General features: G+C 39.8%; 1 pseudogene; it reads left to right on the top strand.

The window, feature by feature from the left end:
* Nucleotides 1-17,038, top strand: part of LOC138080699 (cyclic AMP-dependent transcription factor ATF-6 alpha pseudogene) — a 41,981-nt pseudogene extending 24,943 nt beyond the window's left edge.
* The last annotated feature ends 1,082 nt before the right edge of the window (nucleotides 17,039-18,120 follow it).

Genomic DNA, 18,120 nt, shown 5'->3' with positions numbered 1-18,120 from the left:
TTCAGAATGGATTGGTTGGATCTCCTTGCAGTCCAAGGGACTCTCAAAAGTCTTCTCCAACACCACAGTTCAAAAGCATCAAGTTGCGGGTTACAAAATTAATAAACAGAAATCTGTTGCATTTCTATACACTGACAATGAAAGTTCAGAAAGATAAATTCAAGAAGCAATTCCAATTACCAGTGCATCAAAAATAATAAAATACCTAGGAATAAATCTAGCTATGCATGTGAAAGATCTGTACTCCAAAAACTGTAAGATGCTGATGAAAGAAATTAAAGAAGACATAAACAGATGGAAAGGTATACCACACATTCATGGATTGGAAGAATCAATGTTGTTAAAAGGACTATATCACCCAAAACAATCTACAGATTCAACGCAATGTCTATCAAATTAGCAACATCATTTTTCACAGAACTAGAACAACAACAAAAAATCTCAAAATTTGTATGGAGATACAAAAGACTCCAAATAGCCAAAGCATCTTGAAAAAGGAAAACAGAGCTGGAGGAATCAAGCTCCCTGACTTCAGACTATATTACAAAACTACAGTCATCAAAACAGTATGGTCCTGGCTATTACAAATAATAGATTAATGAAACAGGATAGAAAACCCAGAAATGAGCCCATGTACCTATAGTGAATTCATCAGTGACAAAGGAGGCAAGACTACACAACCTTGGGAAGACAGTCTCTTCAACAAATGGTGCTGGGAAAACTGGTCAGCCACATGTTCAAACATGAAATTAAATCATTACTTAACTCCACACACAAAAATAAGCTCAAAATTGCTGGGAGCCAGCGTGAGGAATCCCACCCATGACAAGGTCATGTGGCAGAGATCTGATGGCCAAGGTAGAGTCAGATCTCAGGTTTTCCCCCTGGTGTTTCCTGAGCATGTACCCCAAAAAACCAAAGTCTGCCAGCCTTTGTACTCTGCTTTCCCACTCTCCTGACACACTCTGGAAAAAGCCATCTCAAGGCTTTAGCCTTCTGCATTTGAAAGGGTGTTTCAATCCAGAAACCCCTCTGATGGCTTTCTAGCCTGCCTGCAGGACTCGTACAGCTGCACATGTGATTGTTTGAGGCCTCCTGACCGCGGGAGGCACAGGAAGCTTAAAACATCCTAGGAATGTAGGGGCTTCCGAGGAGTCAAAATCATTAGAATAGGACTGATTAAAGGTTTCATTTGTTGAGCCAATACTTTCTGCCAAATTTTTGTATCTTTTATTTGTAGAGATAGTTGGTATATAGAAAACAGGTAGTAGACCTGGTATTAGCAACATTAGATCTTTGAGTTAAGCACTTTCTTTGTTATAACCCACTGCACCTTTGTTCTACAGGAATGTAACTTTATTTAGTACTTTGAGGGTGATGCAGAGTAAAGAAAAAACACTTCTAGGGAAAAGGAGTTTTCTGGTTGATAGACAATTATCCAGGAAGAGAGCCATAAAAATGTGAACAGGCCTCTTGGCCTGTAAGATAATGTAAACCACCTGGGACCTTTTGTATACGGGAGGGTATGCAAAAAGAAAGCCTGGTCTCAATGAGGGTCAGGACTGCTGCCCCTGCATAACTCTGCATATTCCATTATTTCTTTATGTACAACTTGGGGTATATAGGCTGATTTTGAAAGTGGAGTCTTTGGAGTCTTGCACCGATGCCGGGCTTCCCCATGTCTTTCTTTTCTCCCCTTTTTCGGCTGAATTCCCATCTGGAGTGGGGATGCTCATCACGTCTACTTACTTGCCCTGGCTGCTAAGATCCACGTGAAAGGGAGCGTAAGGCGGGGTACCCTTCGATATTCAAGTGGGTGCTGGTAGCCTAACGTAGATGGTGCAAACCTCTTGTCTCGAGGTTTTATTGGTTTTCCCCGTAAACCAAGTTATTCAGCCTCTTTTTCTCCACCTAAATTCCTACTCTACTATTTCTTCCTAATCTAATCTTATATTTTCTAAATACATAAGTTTTCCTCGCCCATCCGTCTCCCCTTCGAATTACCCTGGATGCACCTAAATGTTACTCTGGACACTATAACACTCTTAGAGGAAAACATAGGCAGAACACTCTCTGCCATAAATCACAGCAACATCTTTTTTCAATCCATCTCCCAGAATAATGGGGGGGAAAACCAAAAATAAACAAATGGGACCTACTTAAACTCAAAAGGCAATGCTAAAGAATGTTCAAACTACTGCACAATTGCACTCATCTCACACGTTAGTGAAGTAATGCTCAAAATTCTCCAAGCCATGCTTCAGCAATATAAGAACCGTGAAATTCCAGATGTTCAAGCTGGTTTTAGAAAAGGCAGAGGAACCAGAGAACAAATTGCCAACATCCACTGGATCATCGAAAAAGCAAGAGAGTTCCAGAAAAACATCTATTTCTGCTTTATTGACTAAGCCAAAGCCTTTGACTGTGTGGATTACAATAAACTGTGGAGAATTCTGAAAGAGATAGGAATACCAGACCACCTGATCTGCCTCTTGAGAAACCTGTATGTAGGTCAGGAAGCAATAGTTAGAACTGGACATGGAACAACAGACTAGTTCCAAATAGGAAAAGGAGTATGTCAAGGCTGTATATTGTCACCCTGCTTATTGAAGTTATATGCAGACTACATCATGAGAAATGCTGGGCTGGAGGAAGCACAAGCTGGAATCAAGATTGCTGGGAGAAATATCAATAACCTCACGACTGAGCGACTGCCCTTTGACTTTTCACTTTCATGCATTGGAGAAGGAAATGGCAACCCACTCCAGTGTTCTTGCCTGGAGAATCCCAGGGACGGGGGAGCCTGGTGGGCTGCTGTCTATGGGATCACACAGAGTCGGACACGACTGAAGTGACTTAGCAGCAGCAGCATATATGCAGAAGACACCACCTTTATGTCAGAAAGTGAAGAAGAACTAAAGAGCCTCTTGTTGAAAGTGAAAGAAGAGAGTGAAAAGTTAGCTTAAAGCTCAACATTCAGAAAATGAAGATCATGGCATCTGGTCCCATCACTTCATGGCAAATAGATGGGGAAACAGTGGAAACAGTGGCTGACTTTATTTTGGGGGGCTCCAAAATCACTGCAGACGGTGACTGTAGCCATGAAATTAAAGGACGCTTACTCCTTGGAAGGAAAGTTATGACCAACCTGACAGCATATTAAAAAGCAGAGACATTACTTTGTCAACAAAGGTCTGTCTAGTCAAGGCTATGGCTTTTCCTGTGGTCATGTACGGATGTAAGAGTTGAACTATAAAGAAAGCTGAGTGCTGAAGAATTGATGCTTTTGAACTGTGGTGTTGGAGAAGACTCTTGAAAGAGTCCCTTGGACTGCAAGGACATCCAACAAGTACATCCTAAAGGAGATCAGTCCTGGGTGTTCATTGGAAGGATTGATGTTGAAGCTGAAACTCCAATACTTTGGCCGCCTGATGCGAAGAGCTGACTCATTTAAAAAGACCCTGATGCTGGGAAAGATTGAGGACAGGAGGAGAAGGGGACGACAGAGGATGAGACGGTTGGATGGCATCACCAACTCAATGGACATGGGTTTGGGTAGACTCCAGGAGTTGGTGATGGACAGGGAGGCCTGGCGTGCTGTGGTTCATGGGGTCGCAAAGAGTTGGACACGACTGAGTGACTGAACTGACTAACTAAACTCAAAAGCTTTTGCACAGCAAAGGGAACAACAAAACAAAAAGACAACCTACAGACTGGGAGAAAATATTTGCAAATAATGTGACTGACAAGCAATTAGTCTCCAAAATTTACAAACAGCTCATGATGCTTAATAGCATGAAAACAAACAACCCACTCAAAAAAATGGGCAGAAGACCTGAATAGATATTTCTCTAAAGAGGACATACAGATGGCCAACAGGCACATGAAAAGATGTCGTTATTAGAGAAATGCAAATCAAAACTACAATGAGATATCACCTCACACCAGTCAGTCTGGCTGTCTTCAAAAAATCCATAGACGACAAATACTGGAGATGGTGTGGAGAGAAAGGAACCCTCCTGCACTGTTGATGGGAATGTAAATTGCTATACCCACTATGGAGAACAGTATGGAGGTTCCATAAAAACTAAAAATAGAGCTACCATATAACCCTGCAATCCCTCTCCTGGGCATATATCAAGAGAAAAACATGGCCTGTAAAGATACATGCACCCCAGTGTTCACTGCAGCAGCAGCACTGCTTACAATAGCCAAGACATGGAAACAATTTAGTTGTCCATCAACAGAGGAATGGATAAAGAAGATATGCTACATATATACAATGGAATATCACTCAGCCATTAAAAAAAAGGAAATAAGGCCAATTGTAGCAACATGGATAGAGTGTCATACTGAATGAAGTAGGTCAGACAAAGAAATATCATATGACATCCCTTATATGTGGAATCTAGAAAGAAATGATACAAATGAATTTACGTATAAAACAGATTCACAGGCTTAGAAAATGAACTCATGGTTTTGCTGTGGGGGAAAGGATAGTTAAGGACTTTGGGAAGGTCATGTACACATTGCTAGATTTAAAATGGATAACTAACAAGGACCTACTGTATAGCACATGGAACTCTACTCAATGTTATGTGCCAGCCTGGATAGGTAGGGGGTTTGGGGGAGAATGGATACATGTATCATATGGCTGAGTCCCTTCCCTGATCACCTGAAACTACCACAGCATTCTTAATCGGCTATACCCCAATACAAAATATTTTTGGTTTTAAAAATATAAAATTAAAAAATGTTTTTCAAAAAGAAAAAAATAACAATAAAAAAAGAGGCCTCTGAAAACTAAATTCCCGAAATGGAATCTTTGCATTTCCCTGGACCTGCTCCTCTTATGCTCTACAACCCATAAAACATTCCTCTATCCACTCAGGTCATCTGCACTCCTAGGTTTCTCTAATATTCCACAGCAGAGCATCAGTAAATCTTGCTGGTACTATCTGAAATCTCCAAATGCCAGCAACATCTTAGAACACTTCCTGAATCTGAATATTTCTTCCTAAATATTTCTCATCACTCCACAACTCTCATCTTATCTAAGCTACCAATATGATTCTACATGATTGCACTGCCTCCTCTTTCACTTTCCCTGTAAAGCAAACATACTCATTCTTTTAAGACATTCAGCTCTACTTAGAACTCCCCAGTGGCTTTTATCACAAAGGATAAAATCTAAAGTCCTTATCATACTCACAAGACGCTGTCATCTGGCCCCTGCTGCTTCTCTGACCTCAACTCCCACCCTTTTCCTCTGAATCACTGCTTTCCACCTGTACTAGCCTCTTGTCTGTTCCTTGATCATGCCCAGAAAACGTATGCATTAGGATTTGTGCATTTGCTATTTCCTTTCTTCTCTCAGATTCCTACTGAGCTTGTTCTCTCTTTTTTAGGTAATTCTCAAATATTGCTTAATCAAAGAGGTATTCTCTGACCTCTCATTCATAACATAATATTTCTCCTTTATGCTGCTTTATGTCTCATATCAGTATCCATTATGTGTGGGTTAGGAGTTGTGCCTAACTCTTGAGGAGATCATTCACCTCTGTGACAGTGTAATTAGCTCCCCCAGTGGTCAGTAGTATACAACCTACATAGCCATATATGACATACATGCTAGTATACAGTAGAGTGGGGACTGACTGATTTATTTTCTGATTCCCCCACTATAAGGTAAGTTTCTCTAGGATGGGGTCTTGGGAGCACCCCTGCATGTAGAACAGTATCTACAACATAGCAGATGCTCAAGAGTTCTTTGACATATGAGCTGATATATGCTTCATGTGGATGCACGGGGGGAAAGATCTAAAAAGAAACACACCAAATGTTAGAAGTGATTATATCTGAGCAGTGGAATTACATGTGATTTTCCCACTGTCTTCTTTATCCTTTCCTAGGGCATGGATATTTTAATAAGAATATATTATTTTTTTACAAAGATGAAGGTATTTTGGAAGCAGATAAACCTGAGATTGACTCTTGGTTTCACTCTTTTTTTGTTGTGTAACCTTGGGCAAACTTATTACCATCTTGTGTCTCTTTAAAATGGAGATACTATTTAGATTATTGGGTTATTGTGAGAATTAAGTAAAATATGATGTCAAAGCTTGGCATAGCATCTGCCTGAATTTAAGACTGTAGTAAAGAGTATTCTCTCTCTTCCTCTGAATTATGATTGTTTTTATTATTATTTTAGGGGAGCAGATCACTGAGATGTACACATGAGCCCCAAACCCTGAGGAACTACTGGGTCTATGTTTAACCCCAAGTGTCCTTCCCTGTGGCTGATGGGAGACATTAAAATAGATTGACACCCAAGGCAGTGCAATGTGGTGAGTTAATGAAAGAATAACCAGGTTGGTGCTATTTGTATCTCAATGAAGACTCAGCATTAACAGGATTTTAAATCTTTTTAGACTTCTATCCAAAATCTTTTTTTCAGTCCACAAATCTTTTCTTGTGGATAGTGGTAGTAAGATGGGCTGGAAGACATGGGAGGGATTCTATCCTCTGTTCTTCACAGGGCCTGGGAATACTCGAAGGCCAGGTGAAAGAATGACTGAAGTACTGGGAGAAAACCACATGAGTTCTAATGTCTGCTGGAGGGAAGACAAGCTGCAAGGGAGCCTGTCAGCAGCCCAATGTGCCCATCTTGGGTCAAGAGCCAGAGCCAGGAGAGCTTATCTAACTTGGCCCAGAGACTTAGGGACACAAGTTCCAGTCTCATCATGCCATGCTATGTGTGTGTGCTCAGTCGTGTTTGACTCTTTGTGAACCAATGGACTATAGCCTGCCAGGCTCTTCTGTCCATGGATTCTCCAGGCAAGAATACTGGAGTCAGTTGCCATTTCCTCATGCAGGGGATCTTCACGACCCAGGCATCAAACCCACATTTCTTGCATCTCCTGCATTGGGAGGTGAGTTCTTTACCACTAGTGCCACCTGGGAAACCCATCCTTTAGTTCAAACAGCAGAAGGGAGATGTGTCATTAATAAATTTATGGTGATATTTAACTTGGTTACAACTCATGCCTATGTCCATTACAGCCATGACCTTCACTGCTCACCTGCTGGATTTTTGGAGAGGCCATGAGAGAATGTATCAGCCAACAGCTCAGCAGTTAACTCTGGCCACACTTCTGGCCTGAATCCTGCTAACTCCCACCATGGGAAGCTTGGTTACACTAATTTAGAGTAAAAGACTTTAAGGTCCTGTTTCCTCTCTCCTTTAAAACTGGAACAAACCTTAAGCAGGGCCCCTCCCTTTGTCCTCTGGCCCATCTTCATTCCCATGGGATTTCCAGAGCCATTCTAAGCAGAGTATGTTCCAAGCCCTTAAGATTAACAACAAGAAGAATTAGAAAAAGAATAAACAAAACCTAAATTCAGCAGAAGGAAGGAGATAATAGAGATCAGAGAGGAAACAAAACAGATTTTTAAAAAATAGAAAAAAATCAATAAAATCAAGAGCTGGTTCTTTGAAGGGGTAAACAAAGTTGACAAACCTCTGGCCAGGCTCATAAAGAAGAAGAGAGAGAAGACCCAAATAAACAAAATAAGAAATAAAGAAGAAGAAATCACAAAAGATACTGCTGAAATATAAAAAGCAATAAGAAGATATTATGAACAATTATATGCCAACAAATTGGATAGTCTGTAAGAAATGGACAACTTGCCAGAAATTTATAGTCCACCAAAACTGAATCAAGAAGAAATAGATAACTTGAATAGACCAATCACTAAAAATGAAATATAATCTGTAATAATAATGATAAAAAATTCCCTACAAACAAAAGTCCACGACTAGATGGCTCCACTGGGGAATTCTACCAACTATACAAAGAACTTATAATGATCATCCTGAAACTCTTCCAAAAGATTTAAGAGGAGGGAACACACCCAAAGACATTCTGTGGAGCCACAATCACCCCAATAACAAAACCAAAGACACTATTAAAAGAGAAAGTTACAGGTCAGTATCTTTGGTGAATATAGATGCAAAAATTCTCAACAAAATATTAGCAAACTGAACCTAACAACACACAAAAAGATCAGATCATACACCATGATGAAGTGGGATTCATCCCAGGGTCACAAACATGGTTTACCAAATTCAATCAATCAGTGTGGTATGCCACATCAACAAAAGAAAGGACAAAACCCATATGATCATCTAAATAGATGCAGAAAAAGCATTTGATAAAATTTAACATCCAATCATGATAAAAAATCCTTATGAAAGTAGGTATAGAGGGAACATACCTCAACATCAGAAAAGCTATGACAGTTCAGTTCAGTCGCTCAGGCGTGTCCAACTCTTTGCGACCCCATGAATCGCAGCACGCCAGGCCTCCCTGTCCATCACCAACTTCCAGAGTTCACTCAGACTCATGTCCATCGAGTCAGTGATGCCATCCAGCCATCTCATCCTCTGTTGTCCCCTTCTCCTCCTGCCCCCAATCCCTCCCAGCATCAGTCTTTTCCAATGAGTCAACTCTTCGCATGAGGTGGCCAAAGTATTGGAGTTTCAGCTTTAGCATCATTCTTTCCAAAGAAATCCCAGGGCTGATCTCCTTCGGAATGGACTGGTTGGATCTCCTTGCAGTCCAAGGGACTCTGAAGAGTCTTCTCCAACACCGCAGTTCAAAACAAACAATATATATTATCAGCTACTATAGTACTCAACAGTAAAAAGCTGAAAGACTTCCTGCTAAAACCTAGAACAAGACAAGGATGCCCACTCTCACCACACCACTTCTCTTCAACATATTATTAGAAGTCTTGGTTATAGCAATCAGATAAAAAAAAAAAGTGTTCAGATTGAAAGGGAAGAGGTAAACGTTATTCTATGCAGATGATATGATAACTATGTAGAAAACTCTAAAGACTCCACATGAAAACCATTAGAACTGATAAATGAATTCAGAAATGTAGCAAGATACAAGATCAACATACAGAAATCTGCTGTGTTTCTTTACACTAACAGTGAAAGGTCAGAATGGGCATGTAATCTAACAATCTCTTTTTAAATCGTTATCAAAAAAATAGAAATAAACCAAAGGAAGTGAAAGACTTATATGTTGAGAACTACAAAACATTAATAAAGGAAATTAAAGATGATTCAAAGAAATGGAAAGATATATACCACGTTCTTGAATTGGAAGAATTAATATTGTTAAAATGGCAATTCTACTCAAAATAATCCACAGGTTTATTGTGATCCCTATCAGATTGCCCATGAAATTTTTCACAGAACTGGTACAAATAATCCTATAATTTATGTGGAACCATAAAAGATGCAAAATTTCCAAAGCAATCTTGAGAAAAAGAACAAATCAGGAGGCATAATCCTCCCAGATTTCAGACAATACTACAAAGCTTACAGTAATCAAAACAGTGTGGTATTGGCAAAAAAAACAAGACATATGGATCAATGGAACAGAATAGAAAACCCAGGGAAAAAACCCAGATACCTATGGTTAATTAATCTTTGACAAAGGAGACAAGAATATAAAATGGGAAAAAGACAGTCTCTTCAGCAAGTGGTGAGAGAGTCAGTTCCTAGGCAGGTGGATAAGAAGTCCGGGGTTCCCGAGGAGGAGAAAGGGGTCTGGGGCTCTTGAAGTGGAGATAGGGGTCTGGAATTCTCAAGGAGGAGGAAAGGACAAACATCTTTTTTTCTCCACATTCCTTAGTCTTAGCCCGGAACTGATGATTGTACAACAAACAACTCAGTTTAAACTCTGTACTAAGGATTATATAACAACAATGTATAGTGTTTGAGGACAGTTTCTCCTTCCTGAAAACTTTCTGGCTAATCCTGTTATCTTAAAACGTAAATTATGGGAGTGGGTCTGGTAAAATTTTCACAAACTTGAGACATTCCTTTGATTTATTGTAATAACTAATTAAAAAGTATATAACTCCCTTGCTAACTAGCAAGGGGGGCATTCTCCATCCCCCTTCTGATGTCTATGTCAGAAGCTTTCTCTGTCCCTTTTTATACTTTAATAAAACTCTGCTACACAAAAGCTCTTGAGTGATCAAGCCTGGTCCCTGGTCCCAAAGTTAAATCTTCTTCAGAAATCAGCAATCTGACACAGTTTACCTTAAGCTATCAGTGGTGCTGGGAAAGTTGGACAGTCACATATAAATCAGTGAAGTTAGAACACACCCTTACACCATGTACAAAAATAAACTCAAAATGACTTAAAGACTAAAACATAAGTTATGACACAATAAAACTCCTAGAAGAAAACATAGGCAAAATATTCTCTGACATAAATTGTACCAGTGTTTTCTTAGGTCAGTCTCCCTAGGCAATAGAAATAAATGCAAAAAATAAACAAATGGAACCTAATCAGATTTACAAACTTTTGCACAGCAAAGGAAACCATAAACAAAATGATATGACAACCTAGGAATGGGATAAAATATTTGCAAAAGATGTGACAAACAAGAGCTTAATTTCCAAAATATACAAAGAGCACTTAAAACCCAACAAAAAAAACCCACACAATCAAAAAGTGACAGAAGACCTAAATAGACATTTCTCCAAGGAAGACATACAGATGACCAATCAGCACACGAAAAGATGTTCAACACTGCTAATTATTAGAGAAATGAAATCAAAACTACAATGAGGGTACCACTTCACATCACTCAGAATGCCATCATTAAAAAAGTCTACAAACCACAAATGCTGGAGAGGGTGTAAAGAAAAGGAGCCCTCTTATACTGTTGGTGGACATATAAGTTGGTGAGACCACTATGGAAAACAGTATGGAGCTTCCTCAAAAAACTAAAAATAGAGTTGCCTTATGATCCAGCACTCTCACTCCCAGACAAAACTATAATTCAAAAAGATACATGCACCCCAATATTCATAGCAGCACTATGTACAATAACCCAGACAAGGAGACAACCTAACTGTCCACTGACAGATGAATGGGCAAGAAGATGTGGCGGGTGTGTATGTGTGTGTATACACATACAATGGATATTACACATACACATACAATGGATATTACTCAGCTGTCGAAAGAATAAAATAATGCCGTCTGCAGCAACATGGATGGACCTTGAGATCATCATACTAAGCAAAAGCAAATGAGAAAGAGAAAGATAAATACCATATGATATCAATCCACATATCAATTATGTGGAATCTAAAATGTGATACAAATCAACATATCTATGAAACAAAAACAAACTCACAGATATAGAGAATAGACTCGTGGTTGCCAAGCAGGGATGGATTAGGGGAGGGAGGGAATGGGATTAGCAGAGGTCAGCTATAGGATGGATAAACAACAAGGTCCTACCGCATAACACAGGCAACTATACTCATCTTGTGAAAAACTATAATGAAAAAGAATATATATATATATATAACTGAGTTGCTCTGCTGTACAGAAAAAAATTAACACAACATTGAAAATAAACTATACTTCATAAATTTTTTTTAAAAAAAGAGTAGCAAGAAGAAGGGCTTCCCTGGTGGCTCAGAGGTTAAAGCGTCTGCCTGCAATGCAGGAGACCTGGGTTTGATCACTGGGTTGGGAAGATCCCCTGGAGAAGGAAATGGCAACCCACTCCAGTATTCTTGCCTGGAGAATCCCATGGACAGAGGAGCCTGGTGGGCTACAGTCCACGGGGTCGCAAAGAGTTGGACACAACTGAGCGACTACAAAGATGGACATTGGCCTAAATTTCCAATTAAACAAGTATTTTCAAATGCAAGAGGTATCTCATTGAAAGGCTTGAGTTCACAAATGTCCTTCCCTGGGATAATTAAAGGCACACAAAGAAGTCTTTGTTTCTGGTTCACCTAGAGATGCTCCCAAAGACACCATTTCCTAGTCTTTTGAATGCTCTTCTTAAGGACAAGGAGAGAGACAAGAAATGAGTTTGTCCTTCCTTGGTCCCTAAGCCAGGTGTACCAGAAATGCCCATCATGATTTCTGGCATATTCAGAGCTCTTTCTAAAAGAAACTGCCCTACCTTAGTACCATGTTTGTTGTTTAGTCACTAAGTTGTGTCCCACTCTTTGTGACCCCCATGGACTGTAGCCAGCCAGGCTCCTCTGTCCATGGGATTCCCTAGGCAAGAATACTGGGTTGCCATTTCCTTTTCCAAGTGATCTTCCCCACCCGGGGATCAAACCTGCATCTCCTGTTTGGCAGGTGGATTCTTTACCACTGAGCCACCTCTGCTACAGCTGATTGGACTGGGAGCGGGGGATCTGACCCAAGGGCAGGTAAAACATTGGCTGGCCAGTGGTCCATGAAGTAGTGTGGGGCTAGAAACTGTTTCAATAGGAAAGAGCAGGGACAGTGGAATTTTTTCCCCTAGGAATTTGAAATGGAAAAGACCTAAGGTGGAAAGCATGCATCTCCAAACCAAGAGGGATCATTAACCAGGTGAAGTTGGGATAAACCAAAATTATGAGAAAGCAAAAAGCACAGTGCAGAGAAGATATATATGAAAGGTTTTGAGGCAGTTGCTGGGTTGTTAGATGAAATGTGGGCATAAGTAGACACAAACACAGTTACTAGGAATCAGTTGTCCTCAGAGGAAATGTTTGTGCATTTGATAGTTAAACGGTCATAACTTAAAGTAACTCCATAAATTATAGGAGAAAGACTGAAGCTAGTTTTGCCAGATCTTTTATTTTTTTCCCCTCAGTAAATAGAAAAGGTGGTATCAGTGTTCCCCTGGGTCTTCAGTCTTCCAGAAAACATCACTAGCACATTCTTAGTGTTCAAAATCTGTCTTGGCAGCCTTGCTCTTTTCTGACCACCATTGGCCATCCATAAAGCTAATTTCCATCAAGCTCCTTTGAGTCTCGCGTGAAGGTGACATGAGAGGTGGTTTCCATTTTTCTTCTGTTTGGCTCCATGAGCACATTTGGTCTGTGTTGAGTCGCAGCCCTACAATCAGGCCTTCCTTCATGTGTTCCCACATTCCTCCAGGGAAAGCCCCAGTGGATTCACAGCCCAGCCAAGTACATTTTACATTCGGTAATAGAGCCCCCAGAGATTATGTGTGAAGAAAGTATGCGACAGAGATCAAATCTCCTCAGACACTTTGCTTTTTATTTTAAAGCTTGGTTTTGCCTTAGTTCCTCTATTTTTCCTTTAATTATGTCCACAGAATAACTCCAGATGTGGTAATCAACGAGGAGATCAAGAGGATAATCGGAGGTCATTTTATTTCCTAAAAGAAGCTTAGCCCTAACTGGGAAGAGGTGAAAAGATCCTAGAATTCCCTCCAATTCAAAGGTTTTCAAGGATACTCATGAAAACAATTTGAATTTTCTAAAAGCTAAAGAAATGCAAAATTCAGTCAATATAGAAGCTTGAGTAGATGTAGTAAATTTGCTGAAGAGATGAAAGAATTGCGAAAGGGTCCCTGCCATAGACAATTGGGAATCTAAGTGTCCCATCAGTATTGTAGCAAAAATTTAGTCATCATGCCACCACAAGGAACTTTTCTGTACTTCATAAATCACAGCACAAAGAGATGGCAAGTCCAGAAATATTTGGAAAGATAATCTCAAAATAGTTTGGGATTTTATAATTAGCTCCTTTTAACCTCAGATATATAATTAAGAATAGAATTTTTAAAGAAAGCTAAATATACATTATTATTTTTGCATTAAGGAATCTGTGAATATTTTGTTATTTGCAAAAGTTAAAAATAATTTACCCTGTTAGAATAAAGGCATGTCTGGTAATTCTAATTTCATATATATGCTTCAGTTAATTTATTTAAATTAATGATCTTAAGTTTAAGTTACTTTATAAATAGTATTGGAACATGTAAAATTAAGATTCACTGAATTTGTGAATTTGGTTGATAGCTTTACAAGGGTTGAGTTTGATTGATACCTTTACAAGGGTTGAGTTTGACTGATAGCTTTACAAGGATTAAGTAGTTTTATAAGCTAAGTCAGACAATTGATAGCTTGAAAAGGCTATAGGATGGTAATATAGGTGGATATAATACTCACATAACTTCTCCCTTACTTGAAGCTGCACTAAAACAATAGCAAAGGGATCATCTTTTTTTTTTTTTTTTAATAGAGAACCTCAAAAGGATGGAGAAAAAAGGCAAGGAGACAATGTCAATAAATTTTGGAAGCTAAAAAGCAGATGATGACCCTTAATTTACTTAGCAGATGTACAAAACCTGAATCTTAAATCTGAAATGGAGATTGCCAAGAATATCCTGATCTAAACCACAGAACCCTCAAAAGACTCAGAGCAGAAACTGGGGAGGGAGGTGGGACATAGCTGCCAAAAAAGGAGCACTGGTTAAAAGTAGTTGGAACCCTAGATCTTACCCCCAACCTCAGCCCTGAAAGCCTCTAGGGGAGTGCCTCTCTCCATTCCTGGCAGAATAAATGTGGAGGTTTCTTCTCCGAGCAGAATCAGAGGGTCTCCAGGCTGGAGGACACCAAGCCTTAAGTGACAGTATGAGCACTGTGCTGAAGAAAGGAGAGGAAATGAATATATGTGTGGCATGCTGAGTGCTAAGACCCTCACAACATCACTACTTCCCCAGCCCCCATCCCAGTCTTTCTCATTCACTTCCAAGAACCACTGAGCACTAAGCCTCTATCGATCAGTCAGGAAACTGGGAAATCACACAAATTCCAGAGGAAAGACCCCTAGAGATAGCAGCATCAGAGATTCCTCATTAACAGCCCAGCTAGAACCATCTAAGTGAAGCTCAAAGTTGACAGACCCCACCGATATCCTCAGGACTTCCAGTTTTCTCTTTTATTCACTTTACACATGAGCAGAGAAACAAGGTTTGCCAGACATCTGAGAAAATGCTTTAACACGGAAGACAGAGATCAAAACTGACAAACTAGTGAGTAGCAGCAGGGGAAGGAAACTTAAATAATAATCAGAAATAAGCACAGATATTGCAGCCATGAAAGAAGAACAAGGTGGGATAAGAGTAACAATCAGGGAACGAAATAAAGCTCTTGGAAATGAAAAACATGACAGCACAAGTGAAAGAAAACCAAAGAATTAGGAAATAGATGAAGAATTCCTCCAGTTAATAAGCAAAATGATAGAGATGGAAGAAGATAAAAGAAAAATAAAAAGGGGCAAATGTGGGACAAGAAACATTCAAATAATGGGAGTTCTAGAAAGAGAAAAATGGAAATAAAGTATAAAAACTTAACTGAGTTAATCAAAGAAATAATTAAGAAAAATTTCCAGATCTGTAAGACAGTTCTATTAAAAGAACTCATCAGGTTCCCAGCATGATACTTGAAAATAATACACATCAAGCCACAGCATTGTAGAATATCACAATTCAATTGTGGAGATAGGTAGCTGCTAGGAAGAAATAAAGTTCCTAGAATTGATATTTGAAATGGGATGAAAGTTTCCAAAAACCATAAAATAGGAACTATAAGACACCTCAACAATGACTTCAAACTTTGGGAGTGAAATAATTTCCAACCTATACTTTCCTACCAATACAAACCACAATTAGATGTAAGGGTAGAAAAATGGTATTTTCAGGAACAGAAATATCAAAACATTAAGCTTTCATGCACACATGCTCAGGAAGCTAGTGGAGGATGTACATTATCAAAACAAGGGAATTAGTTCACCCTATCGAGAAATAACTGGGAATTTTGAGTTCCTATATTTTTACTTCTTTTAGGATGAGAAAGCAGGTCACTCAGCTCTATGTTAGAATGTGGATAATTTAGTAATGATTATGTAGATGATATTACCCTAATGGTGGAAAACAAAGAAAACTAAAGAGCCTCTTGATAAAGGTGAAAGAAGAGAATGAAAAAATCGGCTTAAAACTTGACATTCAGAGTCACCAAGTTACTGGACAATGGATCATGTGTTTCGGGGGAGCCAGCTGGCGTTGCCGGCACCAAGGAGTCACCTTTTAGTCTGGGACTCCTTCACCGGCCAGATGAAGACTGGGATTCTGCCCTGTTTGCTGAACTTGGCTATTTCACAGACACTGATGACCTGCAATTGGATGCAGCAAATGAAACTTATATATTAAAACAGAACCTCAGCCACTTTTGCCAGCCTCCTCAAGTTGTTCAATCTCATCTCCTAAATCAGTGGACTCTTACTCAGCAACTCAGCATGTTCCTGAGGAGTTGGATTTGTCTTCTACTTCTCAGATGTCTCCTCTTTCCTTATATGGTGAAAGCTCTAATAACCCCTCCTCAGCAGAGCCACTGAAGGAAGACAAGCCCATCATTGGTCCTAAGAGCAAAACCGAAAATGGACTGACTCCAAAGAAAAAAATTCAAATAAATTCAAAACCTTCAATTCAGCCCAAGCCTTTATTACTTCCAGCAGCACCCAAGACTCAAACAAACCCCAGCGCTGCAGCAAAAACCATCATTATTCAGACACTACCAACACTTATGCCATTGGCAAAGCAGCAACCAATTATCAGTATACATCTTGCACCCACTAAAGGTCAGACCATGGTGCTCTCTCAGCCTACCGTGGTTCAGCTCCAGGCACCTGGAGTTCTGCCCTCTCCTCAACCAGTCCTTGCTGTTGCTGGGGGAACCACACAGCTACCTAATCACGTGGTGAATGTGGTACCAGCCCCTGTGGCAAACAGCCCAGCAAATAGGAAACATTCTGTGACTAAACCTGTCCTACAAAGTACGATGAAAAATGTGGGTTCCAATATTGCTGTGTTAAGGAGACAGCAACGTATGATTAAAAATCGAGAGTCAGCTTGTCAGTCCCTCAAGAAGAAGAAAGAATACATGCTAGGCTTAGAGGCAAGGTTAAAGACAGCCCTTTTGGAGAATGAGAAGCTGAAGAAAGAGAATGGTTCACTGAAGCGGCAACTGGATGAAGTTGTATCAGACAACCAGAGGCTTAAAGTTCCTAGTCCGAAGCGAAGAGCTATCTGTGTGATGATAGTTTTGGCATTTGTAATACTGAACTATGGACCCATGAGGGGACTGGAATGCAAAAGCAGGAAGTCAAGAAACACCTGAAGTAACAGGCAAATTTGGCCTTGGAGTACAGAATGAAGCAGGGCAAAAGCTAATAGAGTTTTGCCAAGAGAATGCACTGGTCATAGCAAACACCCTCTTCCAACAACACAAGAGAAGACTCTACACATGGACGTCACCAGATGGTCAACACTGAAATCAGATTGATTATATTCTTTGCAGCCAAAGATAGAGAAGCTCTATAAGTCAGCAAAAACAAGACCAGGAGCTGACTGTGGCTCAGATCATGAACTCCTTATTGCCAAATTCAGACTTAAATTGAAGAAAGTAGGGAAAACCACTAGACCATTCAGGTATGACCTAAATCAAATCCCTTATGATTATACAGTGGAAGTGCAAAATAGATTTAAGGGAATAGATCTGATTGACAGAGTGCCTGATGAACTATGGATGGAGGTACGTGACATTGTACAGGAGACAGAGATCAAGACCATCCCCAAGGAAAAGAAATGCAAAAAAGCAAAATGGCTATCTGAGGCGGCCTTACAAATAGCTGTGAAAACAAGAGAAGTGAAAAGCAGAGGAGAAAAGGAAAGATATAAGCATCTGAATGCAGTGTTCCAAAGAATAGCAAGGAGAGATAAGAAAGCCTTCCTCAGCTATCCATGCAAAGAAATAGAGGAAAACAACAGAATGGGAAAGACTAGAGATCTCTTCAAGAAAATTAGAGATATCAAGGGAATATTTCATGCAAAGATGGGCTAGATAAAGCACAGAAATGGTATGGACCTAGCAGAAGCAGAAGATATTAAGAAGAGGTGGCAAGAGTAACAGGAGAACTGTACAAAAAAGAGCTTCATGACCAAGATAATCACGATGGTGTGATCACTCACCTAGAGCCAGACATCCTGGAATGTGAAGTCAAGTGGGCCTTAGAAAGCATCACTACGTACAAAGCTAGTGGAGGTGATGGAATTCCAGTTGAGTTATTTCAAATCCTGAAAGATGATGCTGTGAAAGTGCTGCACTCAATATGCCAGCAAATTTGGAAAACTCAGCAGTGGCCACAGAACTGGAAAAGGTCAGTTTTCATACCAATCCCAAAGAAAGGCAATGCAAAAGAA

The sequence above is a fragment of the Capricornis sumatraensis genome, chromosome 6 (genome assembly GCF_032405125.1).
Source record: "Capricornis sumatraensis isolate serow.1 chromosome 6, serow.2, whole genome shotgun sequence".
In the NCBI taxonomy this organism is placed as follows: Eukaryota; Metazoa; Chordata; class Mammalia; order Artiodactyla; family Bovidae; genus Capricornis; species Capricornis sumatraensis.
Note: the sequence above shows the minus strand (reverse complement) of the source record. Positions and strands in the feature narration are given on the sequence as shown.